Raw genomic sequence first — 23,237 nt, 5'->3', positions numbered from 1 at the left:
CCTGCTATTTGGTCTGTGTCTCCCTTTCTCTGCTCATATCTAGCTATCTGCCTGCTCTAACATTAGGGTCACACCACTGGGGCAATACATTGACCATCATCAGGCCTTGGGGAAGCCAAGGGAGACAGATGAGAAGCCAGGAAGCAGAGATGTAAACCTCAAGTGTCACAGTTGATTCTTCAAGCAAAGGGATTGGGGTCGAAGTGGCACAAGACAACAGGGACACCAAGAACCAACATAGTCAAGTGGAAGCAAGAGACCTCAGATGCTGAACCTGGAGCTAAGCCCATGATGGGAAGCCAGGGCAGGTTTTATTTTATTCTTTTTTTTTTTTTAACAACTTCTTCAAATCAAGGAGTTTTAGCCCCCGGCTCTGCGTTAATAGCAGTATGAACTTGCTTCTTTTCTCTGGACTTCAGTTTTCTCATAACTAGTATGGCCAAACTGAAATGGGTCATCCTCCTGGTCCTTTCTAGCTGAGAACATCACGTGAACTAAAAGTTTAAGTCCGGGTCTCTCTTCTATAAGCTTCGTCTCAGATGTACTTGACACACAAACATTGTTAACACAGACGTAAAAGTCTCCTCTGTGATAGAAAGAGTCTCCATGTGGTTTTTAACCCTTCAGCCCCCTTAATTTCTTTCTCTGAAGCAAGTAGAAATTGTAGAACAACTAAGTACATTTAGCATACATCAGCTGTGATGAGTTCTCAGCCTTTCACCCTTGCCATTTTACTTGGTTAATCTTGGAACTGACAGGTAAGGGGTATGGATTCAGAAGGGTTTTAGACACATTGGTCCAGGCTGGTCATGTATTTATTGGAATTAGGTAATAGTGTGGGCAGTTGCACAAACAGATATATGTAGAAACCAAGTCACTGGGAAGGAAGGCAGCAGTTGAATGAGCAGCTGCTTCTGTCGGTCTTTGGCCCAAGGAGCTCCCTATACCAGCTGTTTTATTCAGTCTTCTTAGATGCTCTTGGGGGTAGACAGCATCGGTGTGATTGTTCAAACAAGGAACCGGAAGCCCAGGGTCTTGAAGTTATGGCTTCAAAATATCTCTGTGTCCAGTAGGACTGACATGGGTCAGGACACAGTGATAAGAATGGGGGGCTCCTCTGGAAAAGCCCATCAGCAGGAGATGTGGCTAATGTGTTCAAAACAAGAAACCCAATACTGGTCCTCAAACTTCCACATACCTAAGAATCACAGGGGAGCTTGCGAGCTGTGCAGATCCCAAGGCCTCTCAGGACATTTAGGGAAGTAAGAATGGCATGCAGCCCAGGGTCCTGCATGATTCTAATGTGAGATTCACGATTTTGGATGAGGAGGCCATTCAGCCAGGTCACAGGTGATAACTGTGGCTCATGGAAAAAAAGGGTAAGTCGCAGCAGATGACACCATGAGAAAACTTTGAATAGGAAGGATAGACTGCTACACACCTATCAAAATAAAATAAAGTCCAAAACACTGACAACACCAAATGCTGGGAGAATGTGGAGCAAAAGGAGGTCCCATTCATTGCTGGTGGGAATGCAAAGTGGTACAGCCACCTTGGAAGACAGTTTGGCAGTTTCGAAGAAGACTAAACATAGACTTACCATATGATTCAACCATCATGCTGCTGCGTATTTACTCAAATGAGTTGAAAACTTATATCTCCATGAAAACCTGTGGGTTACCCAAATCCTTCCTATAGCTGAGATTTCCGAATGGATCGGGTGCATGATTTCATCCCAGAATTCTGCAGCCAGAACACTCACCAGTTTCTGTTTCCAGCAAAGTGGAAGAAGAAACATGTTCATTATACCCACTGGGAAGATGTGTGCAGAAGAAATGTTAACAAATACAGGTTGAACAAATGAAAGAATAACGTTACCACGTACGAAGCGAATCACAGGGATCAGGAGAAAGTCAAGAGAGAGACTATGCAGGCAAAACCGTGTCACGAAGTGATAGCCTGGCGTAGAAAATAAGCTAGCCTGGGAGATGGCTGCACTTTCAAAAAGGACTTTGTAGGGAGATTGTGTGGAGATCTAGGAATCATTTTATGTTTAAATTGCCATTTTTATGAATCGGGTAATCCCTGCTTCAACTATGATGGACTGGAGGCTCAGAAAAGGTAAATAACTTGCTCAGCTAATGAGTGTCCAGATCAGTCATTTTAATCAGATTTACCTGAATTATACCCAGTAGATTCTTTACTATATCATTGCATGGTGGGGGAAGAGAGTAGGTGGTCAGAAAAACTAATCCCCGTTGATGGCCTTAGTCTTGTGAGGTAGGTAGACCCGCCCAGGGCATAGCACCTCTTAAACAACCCCTACTGTTCCCCTCAAGTTGTGTCCCCTTGTATATCCACGCTTACAGTGAGCCACAGCATTTCCAAAGAGGCTCCTGTATGTTCAAAAAGGGATTGATGGTACCCAAGAAGAAGAGGAATATGTAGACCGGCCCTCCCTCCCCTGAGGAGTGCTCAGTCCGCTGGGGAAGACAATGGCGAGCAAACAGTTGCAGTGGGACGTACTTGTGCAGGCGTGTATGCATGGCCAGGAATTGGGGAACACGGGTGCCAAGGACTCAGGCTTCTGGTGGAAGACTTCACAAAGGAGGTTGTACATGAGATGGGTCTTGCAGACACATGGGAAAAAAGGAACCTCTTATGAACTTACAGTGTTGAAGAAATATCTTTTTTAGGTTAATCTGTCTGGGCAACTATTTTTTTGTTTGTTTGTCCAACATACCATAGTTCTCGTTCTCTCTCTCTCTCTCTCTCTCTCTCTCTCTCTCTCTCTCTCTCTCTCTCTCTGTTTCCTATTTTAATAAAAATTCCCCTTTAAAAAAAAATCCCTCTTATCTCAGGTCAGAGGTTTTATTTGTCTTTAACTTCTGCCTAGTAACTCAGAGCAAAGACATTGATTCACTTAGAGATTGAGGCGTGACCTACGCTGGACAAACTAAGAATCACACCTGTAATGTTTGCATTCATTAGTTGTCAGAACATAAGGATTTTCTCAGGACTTGTTATGTGGGAGGATGTAGGTCTACAGGGGCCATTGCCCCTGGTGGTCTACAGGTACCACCACGTGGGGAGGGCTTGCCTAAGAATGAATTCAACTAAAGCAGACACAAAAGAGTTTTGATGACTTTTTAAATACCCGTGTCTATCTGTGCCTGAGGCCAGTTAACATCTCTATATGCCATAGGTAAATTAACCAAGAAAATTCAAACTTGATCTATACTTCACACGAATAGAATGAATGCTACTTAAGTAACATTTGCATTTTATCCGAGACTTTCTGAAGGCACTTTCGTATGCGTATGAATGGTGGACGGTTTGCACACACAGCAGCCATTCAGAAAGCATTTGTCAGTCACATCATCAGCCATCAGTTCTAGGCCTGCTCTGTATGAAATGTTGATCTTGGCAAGGGAATGTAGATAAATAACAGAAGACCCCTCAGGAAGCTCAAAGTCCAGTGGGAGAGATGAGCACACAGCAGTCAATTACAATGCCACATGAGATAATATGAAGTTTAGTCATAGGGGTTTTTTTGTTTTGTTTTTTTGTTTTTGTTTTTGTTTTTAAGGCAAAAAAAGGAGAAATCGTGTTTCCTGGGGGGGAGGAGGAGAAGGAAATTTTCCGGGAAGAGACTATCTCTGACGATGGAAAATAAAGCAAGAGTTCACAAGACAGGAAAATAGAGTTAGTGCTTTCTAGAGACAGAATCGGCTTGTTCCTCAGGCAAGGCATAACTAATAGTGTGCTCAAGAAAGAGCAGGTTTTTCTGTGCTAGAAGCAAATCATGGACTGGCTAGGTTGGTTTGAAATGCATCTGAGAAGCATATTGAGATTCAATGATAAATGTATTTATGCTGCACCAATCAGTTTTACCCTGTGGAAAAAAGGAAGCCAAAAAAAAAAAAAGATTTTAAAAAAAGAACTGGATTACTCAGATTTGAATTTTAGAAGATGCATTTGGCAGTAAGAGGGGAGATTTGATATTGTGTGGGGCAGAAATAGCATTGAGATAGGGATATAAACATGAGTGTTACTGTAAGAGACAGAGAGAGAGGGCAGACCTAAGGCAGTTGTACTGGAGATGAGAAGAAGGAAGAAGGGGTAAGAAAAGGAAGAAGAGGGGTAAGAAAGGATGACGGATGGAACCCGAGATGAACAACTGGGGCAAAGTAATTTTACCTTCTGAACTCTCTTTGCAAATGCAGGTCAGTGTGCTAGGAGATGGACTTGACTCAGATAACTCCAAGAGGCAGACACTTCAGTGGCAGGCTTTGCTTTGGAAATGACATACATTTGGGGGACCCTGCATCCATATTAAGCATAAGTCTTTCCTGTAAGCATTGACCAGCTCCAATTCTTTCACTGAAATAACATACCCAGAGTCCATCGAGCAGCCAGACTCTGCCCAGATTTTTCAAAAGGCAATTAACGTCATCCTCAGTCAACATGCACCTATTCTGTGCAAGATGCTGAATCAGACTGGCTTCCTAAGCATTTTGCAGGTATTTCCTCATGAACTTGTCATATTATCCTATGAGGTGGGCAGTATCATTATCTCCAATTTCCAAATGAGGAAAGTAAGATTTGGAATAAGTTCACATTTTGTTGGGTTTTGTGTTATTCTATTTAAGTCACCTTGCATGTATACATTAGACTTTTTTTTTTTAATATCCTGAATGCATTTCCACATCCTTATATAATATTTGGAACAGGATTATGAGACTCGAGTAATAATCACTCAAATGGCTGTAATGTCATGTATTCTGGAGGTATTTAAATCACTCCTTTTTTTTTTTTTTCTGGTACTGTAAATAATGCTATGATAAACATCCTTATTTACAAAAGAATGGATCTCTGGTTGTCATCTGTAATGAATTCCTAGAAATGGTTTTCCTAGTATGGACATGTCTTCATCATAACATCTTTTTCCAAGCTTTGGAAAGGGTTTCTAAAAATACTGTTGCAGCTTAGTGATGTTGTGGATTTTCAGAGTTTGAAAACAAGGGGAAGAGTTGCTTGGTTAATGAAGGAAGAGCTGGTCACACAGCAATTACATTTCTTACTAGTTCGAATTGGCCTTTTCTCCTGATTGTCACCTAATCACAATGCTGTCCTAGGCAAAAGAATCCTATTTGAAAAACAGAACAGTCCAAGGTCATAAATCAGTTATTATTGATTTATTGCTAACTGTTTTTTTCTTAGGTTATAAATCCCTATTTTACTTGTTAACAATATATGTTTTATCTGTGAGTATTTGATAGATTTGTAGGCAAAGTAAATCATTTTTAGCAAGAAAAATCACATAGCAATAGAAAAAGTCTCAAAATAGTCTCTTCATTGCATAAGTGACTTTTAAAAATGTTATTTCTATTTCTTCATGAATAAATTGTATATATAGAATGAGGTTTATCATAGATTTAAGAGATGATTAATGATTTGTCTGTAAAAAAAAAAAACCACTTTCTTAAGAAGTTGAACTCATAAAAACAGAGTAGAAAAGTAGTTGCCAAGGGTTAGGGCTGGGGAAATAGAGGTTGTTAAGAGGGTACAAACTTTCAGTTATAAGAATAGGGTTTGAATGTAATGTGCAGCATAGTGACTATAGTTTATAATACAATATTGCATAATTGAAATTTGAAATTTACTAAGAGACTAGGACTTAAATGTACTCACACCGAAAAAAGTATATATGTGAAATGATAGATGTGTTGATTAAATTGATGGGGAGAATTCTTTCACAGTGTATGAGTATATCAAAACATCATATGCACTTTAAATATCTTACAATTATATTTGTGAATTTTACCTTCGTAAAGCTGGAAATAAAAGTAGATCTAAAATATTTTGCCAAACATTTCTATGAGTATATAATTGAGATCTTTAACAGAAGAAAAATAAAATCAGTAAAAAGTGCAAATAAATTGAATCATTTTCTTTAGTTAGAATTTTGAACATCTTTAGAGTTAATGGGCATTTTTTCTCATTTCCAGGATTTTTAGTTTATTTTATCAACAGTTTGTCTGGAATTATTTTAATAAGGTTTCTCTTTGGAGTGATTTGAATTTACAGAAAATTTGCAGAGACAGTACAGATTGTTCATGTTATATACTTCACCTAGTTTCTCTTAATGTTAATTATGTATACAACCATTTATCAAAACTAAGACGTTTACATTGATACAATACTATTAATCAAACTATAGACTTTATCTGGATTTCACCAGTTTTTCCACTGAAGTCTTATTTCTGCTTCAGAATCCAATTACTGCAGAATCCAAATACTGCATTGCATTTAGTCTTTCTTTTGGTTTGTCTAATTCTTCATTGATTTGAGTCGATTATTGTTAACTTCAACTGTGGCTGATGAAGGCCCATCCTCAGAGTAACAGTGTCTTCTCTTGTCCTGTGATCTGCTTCTGCATGCCTTATTAGTGTTATCTTCAATCAATATTGTCTTTTCAGGAACTTAAAAAATCCAATTCTTTTTAAGTGGGTTAATTTAGTTGAACCCAGATTAAATAATCCATAAATCTACTTAACTGAACCACCCTAAACTACTGGGCTTCATAACATAATGGCAGTAGAACAATTGCCAATCTTGTTAAGTTATGGAATTCTCACCCTTTCACAGGATATGTCAGACATTGTTCAAGACTTGGGATCCTCTGATGGATGGAGCAGCTTATAGCACCAGCTTCAATCAATGCGTGAGTGTCAGAAAAAGAATATTTTCCTCATTTTTAGATAAGTAGATGTAAGTTCTGTTCAGATACAGGCATACCTTAGAGATACTGGAAATTTGCAATAAAGCAAATTTCACAATAAAGCCAGTCACACAAATTCTTTTGGTTTCCCAGAGAACATAAAAGTTATATTTACACTATGCTGCAGTAGCATTATGTCTAAAAAATGCTGACCATCTTCTGAGCCTTCAGCAACTTGTAGTAGGAACATCAAAGATCGCTGATCAGAGATGACTGCAACAAATACAATAATAATGAAAAAGTTTGAAATATTGTGCGAACTACCAGCGTGTGACACAGAGACATGAAGGGAGCAAATACTGTTGGAAAAATGATACTGATAGACTTGTTCAATGCAGAGTTGCCACAAATCTTCAATTTGTTAAAAAAAAAAAACACACAAAATGAAGCACAATAAAATGAGGTATGCCTGTATCTGAATATAAAAATGGATTCCAGTATTTTCTTCCCATATCTCCATAGATTTGCTTGACTCACTGGTGGGATTCTGCCCCCATCAGAGGCTTCCCGGATTCTGTAGGCTTTCGTGGAGCTGGGAGGGAGTCTTAGTGCCACTGGGGCTGGTGCAGCCCCCACCCGTCGCCTTCCTTTCTAGTCCTCACCGCTCAGGAATGCATCCTTATTAAACCAGGCTCAGAATCTCAGTGCGTCTGCTCTGAGTCACTAAAAATGCTCCTGAAATATGACATCTGCAGTGTTAGGGAGAGCCGAACTTTGTTGTGTGGCATTTAAACTTTCAGAAGGATCACAGAACGTCTGTTATTTTAAGTTGGACTTGATTATTTTTTTTTAACCGCCAGACTTTCAGACCATACAATACCAGCTTTCTTCAAATGTAACTCTTATGTTCCTTTTATGGTAAAGTTTAATACTGTGAACATATGGAGGGTCTGAACGTCTGCCAAATGTTTTAAAAGACAAGGTTATAAATACCCCGGCAGCGAGCTTTGTTCCTTAATGTATGGCTCTGTTACTCGGAGTCAGCATGGAAGAGAAATCAGAACATCGAGCCGACTTGGGCATTAATTTGATATTTCTGGCAAGTAGTCATAGTATCTCATTCAAGAGAGAGAAAGAGAAGTGGTTATTCTGAGGTAACATGAACAGAATGCAAAAAAAAAAAAAGAATTTTTTTTTTATAAAAAGCAAAGAGAGGAATTACAGCTTAAATAAAACATCTAAAATGTGGCTCCACAGTCCAATCTTCTCACCAGAATATGGACGCATAAAGAGGAATCACAAAGCGCATGGGGCTGGAGGTTATGCTCTTTGTTCCTCTAGATAGCTCTCAGTTTCCTTGGTAATGGATCTCCCCATCTCACCCCAGGCTCAGCTCTTCACCGATTCCCAGGACTCTATTCTCAAGTGTCCCTCTGCCCAAATGTGGGCTCGTCCCCGCCTGAATCAGCTCAGGACCCACCACTATCATTTCTCTGATTCTGCTCTTTCTCTATAGAAACGGGGGTTTGCTGACCCGCCCTTGCTCTCCCCAGCGTCCAACACCGCCAGTCCCATCTGTGGCTGGGCTGACAGTCAGAGGGGCCCTTACCCACTTCCTCAGCACAGGATGCTCTGTGTCAAGACTGGGGGCTAACATGTCTTTGAGATGAGGCCTCCCGGAGGAATAAACCGGTAGTATGGTGTGAGAAAGCCTTTTTGCATGACTTTTCAGGTCACTAGGATAATGTTTAATGATTCATGTCCTCCTCATCATAAGTGCACTTAGATTCCTGAATGGCTTAGTTTAGCTTCCAGTGAGCCCAGGAATGGCTGGACTGAGTTCATTTATGTGGCAGGGTGTGATTAAGGGCCGAAAGCTAAAAAAAAAAAAAAAGGAGAAGAAAAGACATCAAGAGAACTTCACTAAGACTTTCGTTTCCCACTTCTGGATGAGGGTGTTTTGTTCTTTTTCACATACCATCTAAGCCTGAACTTCTACATCTCTAAAGTGGGAATAGTAACAGATCTGACTTGCTTAGAATATTGACGTGGGACTCAAATGACATGAGGCATGAGAAAGCTCATAAGAGCCTGAAAAGTACTCTTGCTATTTGTATTCATGAGCTGGGGTTTGCTGGTATAACAGAGAACCTTCAACTCATGACGGATTGTAAGCACAGTTTGATCTCTCACACATGGTGTGTCTTGTCTGTGGGTTTCTCGTCACTCCGCTCTGTGTCTGCTCCACTCCAGGGTCCGGGGCAACCTTCTACCTGGGAACTGTTTTCTGCTAGTGGAGGGGAAAAGCCCTAGTAAAACCCATGATGGTTCTTGAACTTTCTGCTCCAATGTGGCCAGTGTCAAATCTATTCATATTACATTAGCCAAAGCAACTCATGTTAACAGACTGGACCTCAGTTGGGTGGAAAAGTATACATATATCATATGGGGGAAAAAAACCAAAAAACCCTGTCAAAGTTCTCTCCTCTCTGCCTTACTTGTAGCCCTTGAACAGTGATCATGAAATAGTCTAGAAATAAATTAAATAGACAGGGAGGGGAGAGAAGATGAGAGATTTTACAGAGAAAAGTAAAGCAAAGAAAAAAAAAAAAGAAATGATAAGAGACAGTGAAAAAGAATAAAATACCATATACAACACTTCTGTCCCAGAATTTGTGAATGAGATATATTTCATAGCACAGGGTTAGAGGTTCATTGTTAGTGAAAACCAGGGTCCACACACCTGATCTGTTAGTGACTGTAAAAACTAACCTAGACTCTAGGTCTCACTGAGCCTTGGTTACTTGGCTATAATAGAGAAGAATTCAGGCAAGTGCATCTCATAGGTTTCAATGAGATAGATAGATGAGAAAGTGTAATCATAGAGTTACCTGATAGAACCAGTTATTAAAGCAACATTTTGGGAAGGTTGTTTATTTGGCTTTGCTTACTCTAACAGTAATCATGATAGAAGAACCCAGTAACAGCCAATTACTCTCTTTCCACCTACCCAGACATCAGCCACCAAGTCATCTGTACATTTGTCCAACATATATTTCCCTACATCAACTATTTAAAAACTGTGGGGCTCCGTAAGTATAACAAAAGTATTTGAAGATAGCTGGCAAGTACTATGGTCATATTCATAATTACACACATCTGATTATGAACAATATTCACTATATGCACATTCCCATCTGCAGAGTTGATGAGGGGAGGAAGACTCAGGAAACTGGATGCACCAAGTGATCCCTTTCCCTGAATACACCCGCCTCAGTCGGCTTGCGGCCTCCCTCACGGCTCGCTTGTGATCCTTCTGCCTAGAAAACTCCTCCCGTGTGCGTCAGCACAACCAGCTTCCTCGTGTCTTTCAGATCTCTGCTTTGAGGTTACCTTATCAGAGATGCATTCTCGACCATTTTTATAGAAAATAACAATCCTGCAGCATAGGAGTGTGTGTGTGAGTGTGTGTGTCTGTGTGACTTCCAAAAGGACACAGATTTTGTTGTTGCTCACTGATCTAATCTTAGTGCAAATGGTGACTGGCACAGAGTAGGCAGATAGGAAAGTGCCTTGAATGAAGCCAGTGGTGTTGCGTGCAGTGTCTGGTTCCAGTCAACGCAGATAACCAGCTCACTTAATTAGGGCTGAACTGTCAGGATCCTCTCCCGCCATCCAGCCATTCCCCTCTGCCTGATTTGCCGTACCTTCCACTAGGATACTGGGCAGTTATCAAAACTTTCTTTTAAGGAGGGGAAAGTATAGCTCAGTGGTAGAGTGTGCACTTAGCATACACAAGGTCCTGGGTTCAATCCCTAGTACCTCTATCAAAAAAATAATAATTATAAATAGACCATATACCTCCTGCCAAAAAAATCTAAAAATCTAAGAGTAACAATGAAAAGATAATTTTAAAAAAGAATTCAGGTTAAAAAAAAAACTTTCATAGGCCATTTGATACATGAAATCACTAATTTTCCCTACGTAAAAAAATGCACTGGAATTCCTCTCCAAACATGAGTTCTATTTGAGTAATTCTAGCTTAGAAAACTGGAGTTTGAGCATAGAAAAGGGGTAGAAAAATAGAAAATTCAACACATTTTAGCTTTGAAAGCCTCAGTGGTGGATAAAAATGGGAGATGATATAGGTATCAGAACTCCATCAGCTGGCACAAAAAACCAGAAATGAATTAAATGTTTGAATGGAGATCCAAAATGCTTTTTAGTGCGTATGTTACCTGTAATAAAACAAGATACATTTAGGGATATTTAGGGATATTTAGCTGGGGCCAGGGAGAAAGAAGATCTTAAAAGTCCTCAGTGAGCATAGGACAGAAGAAAGAAATTTATAATATAGCATCAAATATTATTATTAATTCAGTGTTTGTAAAATGCATATACAATGTATTTGTTTAAACTATTTCCCCTCAACTTTGTTTACTCGGTTTTCCTGTAATATTTTAAGTTCTGAGATTTATTCTCTCAGAGTTCTGAAGAGCCACACCCCTTGGGGTGTTACTGCTTTAAGCCAGAGAGTTCCAGGAACACAGCCCGGCCCTGGGGTTTTGCATGCCCACAAGAGTTCAAGTTCTGATGAGCTATCCCTTTGTATCTGAATGCTTCTGGACAAGTCTCTTCACCATCCTGTTCCTCTGCCTCACATCTCTGACATGGTGATAATAGTAATCATTCTAACGCATGAGGTCATGGAGTAATTAAATGAATTAACTTTAGTTACCTAGGACCTGGCACTGAGTTTGGTGTTATTCCTCGTCAATAATAATGTTAAATAATAATGCTTTTTCGATTTAAAATCACTGAAGACTGTATCAGTTGGGATCCTTGGTTGTAAGCAATGGAAACAGCAGTTTAGCTTAAACAAGTAAGGTCGTTACTGGTTCCCGTACCCAGGGAGGTTGTGGGTGTAGGTGAATTGGGGCACAGAAGATGAAGAGATGCTGGCACGCCCATCATCCTCTCATCACCCTCTCCACCCTCTCATGTCACTTTCCTCTCTCTCCTTTTCTCTCTCTTCCCATCTTTTCCTCTCCCTCTCTCCCCTCCCATCTATCTTTCCTATTACTTTTCTCTCTGTAGCTCTACTTCTGTTTACCCATCAGTCTGATTCTCTCCTGTTTCTTCCTAGAGCTAGAAAAGTGGATGTTGCCAGCAACAAACCCATGTCCTCAAGTTTATAATGTAAAAGGAAGAGACACCCTTGTATCCCCACAGAGGTTCCTAACTTCCTCTAAGGAAAGAATAGAGGGCAGAAACTCAAGTCCAGTGTTCACCATTGGTATTAAACTCTGTGGACAGGCAAATGATGTGAGACAGCATGTGTGCAAGAAGGAACATGCAAGATAATCCCTCAAGAGCCAAATGGGGTGGTCCAGCACAGACCTTGCTGGAGCAGGACAGACAGAATAACAGAAACCCCCCTGAAAGCACCTACTATGTGTAGCTGCTATTCCTACTATGTGCTCCCTATGACCAAGAAGAACGTCTGCACCTAACAATCCTCAACAACTTAGGAACAGCAACTGTCCTCCTTTCCTTCACTAACCAGGTAATACAAGCCTGGCACACCAATTCCCTACGTATCTCGGGCTTTGGGAACCCCAGATTACATTCTAAACCCACAAAGTTAGGAGGAGCCTGGTGTGCACTTCATATTGCCTTTTGGTTGTCAGCATGACCAAACAGAGCATTACTCCTTAAGGTAATAAAATATGACTTTTTTTTTTTTTACATTTCCTTCTGCCCTGGCCACCATTGGAATTGCAGAAACTTAACTATTATAATTTCCTATAAACATTTAAAAAAATAAGTGCAAAGTAAGTTATGTTAGAGTGCAAATGTTATGGTGAGAAAGTTATTTTTTAAATGCATCAGTGGCTCCCCCCACAGTGGGACCTTAATAAATGTTTAATAATAGCTATATTAGTTTGCTTCCTATAATTGCTTCTGCCATTAAAATGCACTTCTACCTTCTAGATGAAGATGACAAGTGAATAGGATTAAGATTTTGGAATAATATGCCCTTAAGATGATACAAAGGACACGTTTCTAGCCAGAACAAATAGCTCAGGGATATGCATTTTTATTTCCACATTCAATTACACACACATAGGTTGTGTATGCAGGCACTGCAGGGTTTGTCCAGTGGCACCCACCACCTATTATTGCTGCCTCTCCTGTTTTGTGATTTTGGGATAATCTATGAGCAAGTCAGTTCACCAAGCATTTCCAGGGTGCCCCCAACAAACAAATAAAGGGTCAGGTGATGTGGTCAATGCAGAGCCGAAAGTATTGAGAGTTCCTGAGAGTTGGGGAGGAAAGATTTTTGTGAAGTTGAATATAAAGCAGGTTATAAAATTTTCTGATGTGATTATTGTGTGTGCGTTTGTGTGTGTGTGTTGGTTGTATGAAAGCTCACATTCATACAACATACAGAAACAATATTTTTTGAAGGCACACTAGCAAACATCCATTCAAATTAATTAATGCTCCATTCTAAACTTAATCACTTGGTGGGAACGACAAATTCTCACACAACGTGTGAAATAATCCATTAAATTCCTCATCTCAAAATAGCTAACGTGCCATTGTACTTTTGTGCTAACCTGCAGACAAGTTGTCAGTTTCTCTTTTTCTTGTTCTTATTTTTTTAATGGCCATGTAACTGACATTCTGAAAAGCAAGTACTAGAAATTATAAATGGCCAAAGAAACAAGGAAAACTGGAGCGATTTTTCACATCTTATCAAGCATTATTTATCACCACCTATTCTTTTAGTTTTTTTCCCCCTACTAAACACAGATGTGTGATGTGCCCTCCTGTTTCATTTTATATGATTGCAGTCTCTAGAGTATTGCTCTGCCTACTTTACTGGCAGTTAAACTTTCTGAGATACGAGCATGCAGAAGATGCGAAACCAGACCTAATCTTCCGATAGGGAAAGAGCCTGTGTTTGAAATGCTTGATGTGTTTGAAAGACCCTAAAGAGTTCTTTATATCTGGTCACGCAGATGTATATGGGGACATCTGAGGTAAGAATGACAGACAGCAGCTGGCGCCAGGGTTTTTCCACATCATTTCATAAATGTTAGCTATGGGTAAACAGTAGAGGACTCTAAGCATTGATGTGATCCAATATGTGTCTTAGAAATATCACTCTGGTGATTAGCCAGTGGACAAGACGGGTTAGATAAGATAGCTTAGAGAGTAGAAAGAATGAATATAGGAAAATCAGTAGGGAGAAATTTTGCAAAAGCTCAGACCAGACAGTGGATTGAGAAAACAAGGAACTTGAAATTTATTAAGGAGCAAACACTATTGGACTTACAGGATAATAGATCATGGGGCTGGGGGTTTCAGGCATGCTACAGAAACAACTGGATAGATAAACAGGAACTTCACTCTCTTCTGCGTCATCTCATCCTCCCATCTCTTATCAGGAATTCTTCAGGGTGGTGTGATCCCTGTGAAAACATATTCACATGGAAGTTAGGAGAAGCCTGCTGAAACCAAAGTGTTTCAGGCCACCCTCATTCTTACTGATGGCCATGTGGAACCTGACCATAGTTTAAAAAAATACAGAAGTAAGGAAGAAAGGAAGATTCTGCCATATTGTTCAAGAAATGTTTGATTATTGGCCCAAATAGAACTACCAATACAGATTTGGAGATGTGGAAGTTACCTGTATATTACACTTGTAGTCAAAAGCCAAACTGAATTTTGAGCACTAGGCATGATTTTATAGCCAAAAATTTATGTGACATAACTGTTATAGTATTTTACATGGGTTTACATGTTTAATCCTTGCAACAGTTTTGTGAAGTGGGTACTATTATGTGCATTACTATTTAGGGATAAAACCAAGTAATTTCCCATAAAAAATCTTGCATCAAAAAAATCGCTTGTCAAGGAATAATTAACCATTGTGAACTCAGACGTAGGGTATGGCTAGAAACGAGTTTGCTAACCTTAGGAGCTGTGACGGTAAAGGGGAAACAAAGTGAGGAAAGGTGGTGTTAATTTTATTTCTACTTCAAACTTCCACTTTGAATATAGTGATTCAAGAATTTGGAACCTTGGGTTTCTGATATGAGATTAAGAAATTATGCAAGCTACTCTTTTAAATTATTTTTAAGAGTCTGTAGGTTTTTCTTCTAAATAGCAAGGTATCTATGAAATAGTTTCTTATCATTAATATTTATAATAATTGATAAATGACTCATTAGTTTATAAATACCATATAAAGAATTTGGGAGGATTAAATGCTACATTTAATGGAATAAGTTTTCATGAAGAGCAGTTCTTACATATTATTTAGATCTTATATCTATAATATCTGTGCCAATTGAAAGCTGGATGTTTAAAAAACCATACAAAAGAGCATGAGCAGAGTCAAGATACAAAAAGGATGAAGATTCTATAATTTAATGAAAGTGTATTTGCCAGCACAGGCTGGCCATTTGTGAAACTGCCCATGTCTATTCATTTCACACTGCTCTGATTACATGTAGCCCTCTGTTCCACTGAACCCAAGTTTAGCCTCAGGATCTTTCTCAACACAGGGCTTTCGTAACCATGACTAACAAAGTAGAGTTTTGCCACATAAAATGAAACTTCATTTCCATCCAAAGGGTACAATATCTACCCTGTTGAAAATGAAACAAAAACATGCTTCCATAAAGGCATCTTACTTATGTAAATCTGAAACTGTAAATGTTTCTGCAAACTTTTAAGGAGTGCAGCTGTCCTAAGCCATGAAGAAGTGCTCAGAAAACTGAGTATTTTTCTACAGTTCTCTCTCTAGATGCAATTCTCTTAACAGTCTTTGTCCTGACACTATTAAAAGATAAAGACCTGAGAAAACTCTGCTGAGAAGATCTCATTCAGAGGCTGAAGGTCAATTTATAGGTGGGAGGAATTAATAATAATGCTACCTAGGCGGCAGGTGTTAGGTTAAGAAAGGAAGCCAGTGCTCTCTTGTGTTGATGGGTCAACAGCCAGACTTTAGGACCCACTGCCTGGCATGTGTGGAGCTGCTGCTTCTCATACAGGCCCCACAGCACGTGGCAAAGTCAGGAGGAGAAGCTTTGCACCTTCATTTGTCTCTGAGCTCAGAAGAGGTGGTGTGGGGCCTGAAAGATCCTGGAAATCAAAGCCTGATAAGTAAGGATTCATAAATTAGGCATGCTATCTGTTACTAGTTCTTGGGGACTGTGCAGAGATACTCCCAAATCAGTAAATGAATTAAATGAGCTAGCATTCTGAGAGGGAAGCTGGACTCACTTCTCTGAGGGGCTCATGGGTGTCCTGAAACATCCTGGACACCACTACTTGATGGTGATGGTTGAAAGAAAGAAGTTATCCAAAGGCAGAACATGCCCATCCAACAGATGGGAGGAAGTGATCTGCCATGGAGACCTGGACAGTGCGAGTCACAGACACATGCTGGCAGCGGGTGAAGACTGGTCCAGATGTGAAGATGTCTGTGCAAAGATGTCTGGATTGGGAGGGGCCTCGGTTGGCCACTGCTTTTTTAAGATTTGGGCCAAGGGGTGGGGGTGATTAGAGCAGCAATTCTAGGTAGAATTCAGTGGCCTCCTTCAAATGCATTCAGATAACATATTCCAAGGAAATAGAAAGGTCTCTAAATCCCTAAATGATCTCTCTCTTCCTCTCTTTTTTTTTTTTTTGTAAGTCCAACCTGTGTATTTCAAAGTAGGAACTTTGAAACTAAAATATCTAATCACGAATAAAAGGCTAGACAGCTCACCTCTTGAAGAATTGCCCTAACTGGGTTGTTCTAGCAGTAAGAAAAAATTCTTTTCATCAGTACTCTTGTCTAAAAGCCAACACTTGACGTTGAGGGAGGCCAGGAGCACTTTGAATCCCAGGAGAAACTTTTCTGACTTTCATTTTTAATTAAACCATTTCTTGCCAGCAATAAAATAGTTTACGGAAAGGTCATCCACCAAAAAAAAAAAAAAAAAAAAAAAGTAAAAATCATGATTTTAAGTGGAGCCAAGAGAATGAGAATCGGAAATGTCTAAAACCTTCTCTAATCTCCCACAGTGCTTTTAGAGAGTGATGCAATGTTTAGTTGAAGGGAATCAACATGCATCAAGTCCCTACTGTGTCCCAAATACGGTGCCAGGGGTTTAATTAGCTACCATCTCAAAATACCCATGAGGTTTGATCCTAATTTTATCCTGATTTTCAGATGTGGGTACTAAATTTGGGTGGCATTATGTAATATGTCCCTGGTTATAGACCTGAAAATGGGAAGATCTAGGAGTTAAACCTTAGGTTTAGGAATTCAATACCCACTTTTCAGGCATAATCCTTCTCAGTGAAGGAACACACGAAAGAAGCTTGAAAAAACACAACACACACACACCTAGTGATATGTACAGCCAGAATCTGATAGAAAGTCAATCCCCTAAAGAAATTCCTGTGAAGTTTATCAACCCTGCCTCTCTTCTTAAATCAAAAACTATAATCCATTGGACTACTAATATTCCTATTTTACTGATAGTTGATACATCTTTTTCTCAGTAAATTTATTGTTTCTGAGCGTGTGTGCACATGTGGGTGCATGATGTTTGCTTTCAAAACAAGACAGCCTGATATTCTTCTTCTTAAATGCCCATTCAAATTAGCCATGGAGGGAAAATTGTAAAGTGATGAATTCATGCATGCATTCTTCTAGTGTCAGTACCAGTGTTATCAGTTAACAAGGTAACACTGGTAAAATCTTTGCTTTGATTTGAAGTAGAATTGCATTTCCTATTCTTTCAAAATGCAGAGAAACTTCACATTACTATGAATGTCATTTTTAGCTTTCTAAGTACGTGGCAACCAATCATCCATTTATAAGGGAAACTATTTTTTTTCCACCTCTGGGACAGAACTGCATAGCACTCTAGAAACTTAGAAATTAAATTCCAAAAGAAATTAAAGTACTTACGGAACGTAGGAAACGGGGCTCCATAATTACATGACTATAGTGGTTTGGAGCACTCAGTAACCTGGTAAACACTTAATATATTAATAAGGTCATCATTGTCTCTAGTCCAACAGGATGCCCTGCATGAATTGTTCTTCAAAGCCAATCAGGATCACACTTACCCTTAGGAAATAAAAAAAGGGAGCATTTCCTGAGATGCCTATAGTGCTTCCATGTTTTTAAGAGTCCACTGTTTCGTTCATCGTCACAAAAACACCAGGAGCAGTGGCAATTTTTCCTCTCCAGAGAGGAAAGCAAGAGGACCAGAGATTTACACTGACTGCCTAGTTAGACTCTGACAGTGGAAGAGCTTTGACTCACAGCACGCTCATCTTTGTAAGTCTAGAGCCACGACGTTATACCACAGCTGCCCACAGAGAGCTCCAGAAGTCTGATCACTTGACCTACTGCTGGACCATAGCGCTACGTATCGCTTATGCATTTACTAAGCAAACGCCTAAGTGACCACTCGGTGCTCAGGACAGTGCTAGGCACTGGAATGCCATATTGAGCAAACGCTGTCACAGTCTAACGGGGCATGTAATATTAAGCAACCCAAAGCCTGAATATAGAAAGAAGTCAGGTGAGAAGCTGCCCAAAGGCTCAGAGAAGACGTGTCTAAGAAGCCAATAAGTACAAGTTAGTGGTGATCTGAAGAATGAATAGGCGTTAACCATGTATATATAGTGTGTGTGGATCAGCATGTTCTAGGCCAGAGAGGCAGATGGTACAAAGGCTCTGTGATGTGATTAAGAGCTGAGGCTGGAGAACTGGGTGGGGGTCAGACCATAACAGGTCCCCTCAGCCATTAGGATTTCTAAATCGTATCTCTAAAAATCAGCGGGAGGTGACTAGAGGGTTATAACAGCTTAGGCAGAGAAAGGGTGACGTGACTATGCGGTAGACTGGCAATTTCAAAAAGACCCTACCGAGCTGGGACCCTCTGAAGGTAGCAAGTGATGTCTCCACTTTTTTCTCAACTAAAATAAGCAATACCAGACCAAAAATCAACCTTTTTTTTTTTTTTTTTAAACAAGGACCTAGTCTCTTGGTAAAAAAAAAAAAAAAAAAAAAAAAAGGCTGGATTAAGGCCACAATACTTACTACCAGTCTCCAAATATTCTGGGTATAAAAGATTGCATGTAATTTCAGGAGTGGAAATGATGAGAAAAGCTTGCATGTAGCCTTTCCCCTTACTAGCAAGGAAACTGAGGGTCAGGAAGTGAGTTATCAGAATTCAGAGAGCAAGTGGGAGTCAGGAGTGGGTTCTCCTCTGACTGCCTTAGCATTTTACATTTCTAGGGAGATGTGAGCAAATTTCCAGGGGGATTAATCTCCCCTCTTCATTCTGCACCGTATGCAACCAAGATGATACGGTACCTTCAGATAACAAAGAGTAACAGCTCTCAGCTGACTGGCAAATATCCATTTCAGAAGCAGTGGGGAAATTAAATGCAGGAGGCACGTACACATTTATGTATTTTCCATATCAGAAAATGACCTTGTTAACTGTCATCTTCCCATTGAGGCATCTCCCTCAGCACAACATATATTAAATTTATGGATACAAGGTATAAATATAGTCACTAACCATTCATTCGGCCAGCATGTATTAATCACTTGTGTGCACAGCACCATAATTCAATTAAATTCAGTTCACTTTTATAAGTATTTGGAAGGCAGAAAGGGGAAAGAACACCAGATGCAGTTTTGAATCATGGTTTCATTACTTCCTGACTATAATGTTAGGTGAAACATATAACCTCCACAAGTCTCAGTTTCCTCATCAGGAAAAGGAGGATAATAAATAATGATCTCATTGTGTACAGGAAAGAGTAGATGAAGTCATACTGCACCTAGTTCCTGGCACACGAGTGCTTAATACATGTTTCCTAAATGCACGGATGGCTTTAAAAACACTGTGGGATTTTAAAAAAATTTTTCTTCTGGTGACTCTCTGTTTCTACACAGATACTTTGGTATTTCTCTGCTTGGAGACCTGCCTAAAACAGAACCTATCTATTCCTTGGGTGCAGCAAAATGAACCCATTACTATAAAATTGCATCAAGGATTCTGAAGTGGAATGGGAAGGCTGGGCTCTGTTTTGCCAGGTGTTGGAACAGCATCCCATGCAGGGAGGAGATGCCACTCCTTTCTCGGGTACTGGGAGATTTGTCCACACCCATTATATTTCCACCATAAAATGAAATTGACTAGAAGTTTCTTTTTAAATTCCTTCCTGCCACACTGTGGTTTAGCCCATGAGTGAGCTGCTAACTGATGGCCTAGGGTCCCGGACTGTTCTGTGAACCCAGAACTTAGCTCAGCTGAGGAAGACGCAATGTCTCATTACATTAGTCTTGAGTGCCAAGGACAGAATGGCGGAATCCATGAACTGCTGGGAGAACCATTTGTGTGTCATATTTCTTTGGCCATGTGGCTCCTCTGCATGTGTGTCAGTTTCTGGCTGGAGCTTGGGCTATTCCTGACAGCAGTGCTCACCTTCAGAATGGGGGAGATGGCTCATATTGGATCGCTGTGCTTGCCATTTGATCAAATAGACAATCTTTTTATGCCTTTAAATAGGAATAAATCTGCATCGTGGTGTACACACACACACACACAAATATAAGTGCTCTATGTACTTACACTGCACTTCTAAAAATCTACAGATGGATATAATAAAAAAAAAAGATGTGGGGTTCAGAATCAGTTGAATTTGGAACTGATCCTAAACTCAACCTACTGTCAATTCCATGACTTTGAGCAAGTTATTTTGCCTCTCTGAGCAGGGCCGGGATTAAGGTGGTGTCAGAGAGGCACCTAGGGTGTAAAATGCGAGGAGGCACACATAACTTTTGAGAGCCTCTTTGAATTTTGCACCTTAGGAGTCTTACCTCACCCTCAGGCTGGCTCTGTCTTGGAGTTTCAGAATTGTATGAATCAAGACATTTAAGGCACCTACTACACTACCCGCACAGACACCTCGTAAAGAGTGGCCTTTAGCCAGAAACATTCACATACATGCGAACGAGTGTGCCTGCTGCAGCCAAAACCACACCCAGATGTTACGCCTGGCTCCCTTTCATGCTAGGGTGGGGTGGGTGTCCGTGACCACCCAAGGGTCCATCCGAAAGCCACTACTAATGACAGGGCAGGGATGCTGAGATTCAGATTAAACAGCAACATGTGAGGTTTCCGGGGTGGTGCTGGTAACCCAGTCCACCCACACCCCTCAGGGAGCTACCGAACTAAAGCAAAGGAATAACAAAATAACATTTGGAATATTTTTGCTGCTCATGTAAGTTAATTTTAGGGAACAAATGAAATACAAAAACTAAACCGAAAAACAAAACCGACATTCCACAACAGAGCCACTGTTATTTTCAGGGGTAGTTTTTATTTTTTCCCCTATTACGCACACTTTTTTTTTCTCTCAGTTTTGCACGTAATTTGGGTTGCATTCATATAAAGATTCCTTTTTTGTTTTTTTTTTTTTACTTAAGATTGCATCACAATTATTACACCGTATCATTAAAAATGTTTTTACACTGTAATTTTGAATGCCTGAAAAGAAGGCCATTTCACAGATGTAATGTAACTAATGAATTTTGTATTGTTGGGTTTTGAATTTAGGTCTGAAACACATAATATTTCAATGACTATCTTGCCCCCATTTATCAGTCCACATGTTTGTTTATGCATTGATATTTGTCAGTGGAATCACGTGTCAAATGTCACAAACATTTTTAAGGCTGCTGCTGCCTATCGCCAAATGTCTTTCCAGGAAAGTCGTACCAGTTTACATTCCCCACAGCTGGTGTGCAGTGTGTGTGTCACAAGAGGACATTTGCGCTGTTCAGTGATTGGCAGTTGAGGGAATGGCCTGGGCCCTAAGCTGTTTAGGCCGGGACAGGCCTTCTGCCTGTGATGACTCCTCTTTGCTCAGCTTCCAGCCTGTTTTCTTAGCCGCTCTACTGGTGTTCGGTCCCCACAGCTGTAATCCCCCCTGGATCTGACCGAAAAGCAGGGCATTCTTCATAGCTTTGCTTCTCCATTCTTCTCTCAAAAGCAAACTACAGTATCAAAGAGGGAGTAGGCTGTGCTGGACAGGAAGCTAGGGGAAAGGCGCTGCAGAAAATTGACCATGTGTGTGAAGGTGCTGCAGGATAGAAGGACAGGAACTTTCTGAGAATTAGTTATGTATGTGAAGAAATATTCTGCCTCTCAGGGGCTGATGAGAAAAGTGGCTGAGAGGGTTGATCTGCATCCTTTATTTAAATTGCTATTTATAAAGTGCAATATATTTTGCTTTTTAAGTTCTTGTTGAAGTCTTATACCATGGGCAAGTGTTATCATTGTCATATTAGGTGAGAAAACAGGTTCAAAGAAATTCAGAGAGGTTCAGTTCCCCCCAAAACCATCCACTAGTGAACCACTAAGCCTGGATTCAAACCCAGCCTGACCCCTGTGATCATCTTCTTTGTCTCAAAAGGTACTGTGGCAACAGGCAAATTAATTTGGATAGGTGGACTTAGAAAGTAAATATTTTTAATCCTTCTGATTTTGACATTGTTTTGAAGTGGTTTATTTGGTCCAACTCTCTCTGAAAATAGTAACCAGCAACTGTGTTTATGCTGTTCCAGGCATTTTTCCCAAGAACTTCACTTCTAAGAAGACATCTAAACCTCAGACATCCCCACAAGGTAGGAACCATTATTATTTACATCTTACAGTGAGGACACAGAGGCACATGGAGGTTGAGAAATTGGTCTGTGGCTGCGCAGTGATTGTGTGGGATAATTGAATTTCTCACCCAGATCTTTATGCTTATTCCCTGCTCCACTGGTGTTCCTGGCAACACCTTACATCGCACTGTGGATGCAATGATGCAGTCCACAAGAGCCACCTGGACTGCACTGGCAGCATAAAAGCAGTAGGTGAAACCCCAGAGGCAGGTGTTTTTAGACCTAGGATTTGAAGGTTATCATTCAAAAATAAAAAGTCTGCTGCCTTGGTATCACTTGGCACCTAAAATATATTCAGAATTACTGATCTTGGTGTGATGCCTTACCATCCTTCCTGTCCTGGATTTCCAAAGTCTGACCTTCAGACACACAACACTGCCTGCACGCCTGTGCCCTACACCTGGCCCCTATTTGAGTGAGCACATGCTTAGCATTAATTGCCTGAATGACTCCAACCGAAAAAGGGCAGATGAATTTAAGCAGCCAACCATCCAACAAAGAAATTTCCATTAATATTCACAGAACTTAGAGCGCAGTAGAGCCAAGATTCAAATTGATGTTGGTTTTAATCTGGTGGTGAAAACATTCCTACACTGCCTGGTGGGGGGCAGGGGGCGGGGGATGGAGACAATTCTCTCATGCAACCAAAATACGGTGATTTCCGGTGCTCTGGTGTGGACACAGCCAAGTTCCATGTGCAACGTGACCTTCAGATTAAGGTAAGAAGGTTTTAAGTCCTTTAAA

General features: G+C 40.2%; 1 long non-coding RNA gene across 1 annotated transcript in view; it reads left to right on the top strand.

The window, feature by feature from the left end:
• Positions 1 to 22,444, top strand: part of LOC141578761 (uncharacterized) — a 186,036-nt gene extending 163,592 nt beyond the window's left edge. Inside the window, exons 3-4 of the long non-coding RNA XR_012509420.1 lie at positions 6,652 to 6,727; positions 22,392 to 22,444. This is a non-coding gene — a long non-coding RNA (uncharacterized LOC141578761). The remainder of the gene's footprint in view (positions 1 to 6,651; positions 6,728 to 22,391) is intronic.
• The last annotated feature ends 793 nt before the right edge of the window (positions 22,445 to 23,237 follow it).

Source organism: Camelus bactrianus, chromosome 9 (genome assembly GCF_048773025.1).
Source record: "Camelus bactrianus isolate YW-2024 breed Bactrian camel chromosome 9, ASM4877302v1, whole genome shotgun sequence".
In the NCBI taxonomy this organism is placed as follows: Eukaryota; Metazoa; Chordata; class Mammalia; order Artiodactyla; family Camelidae; genus Camelus; species Camelus bactrianus.
The sequence above is the reverse complement of the archived record's forward strand: the minus strand, read 5'-3'. Positions and strand labels throughout refer to the sequence as shown.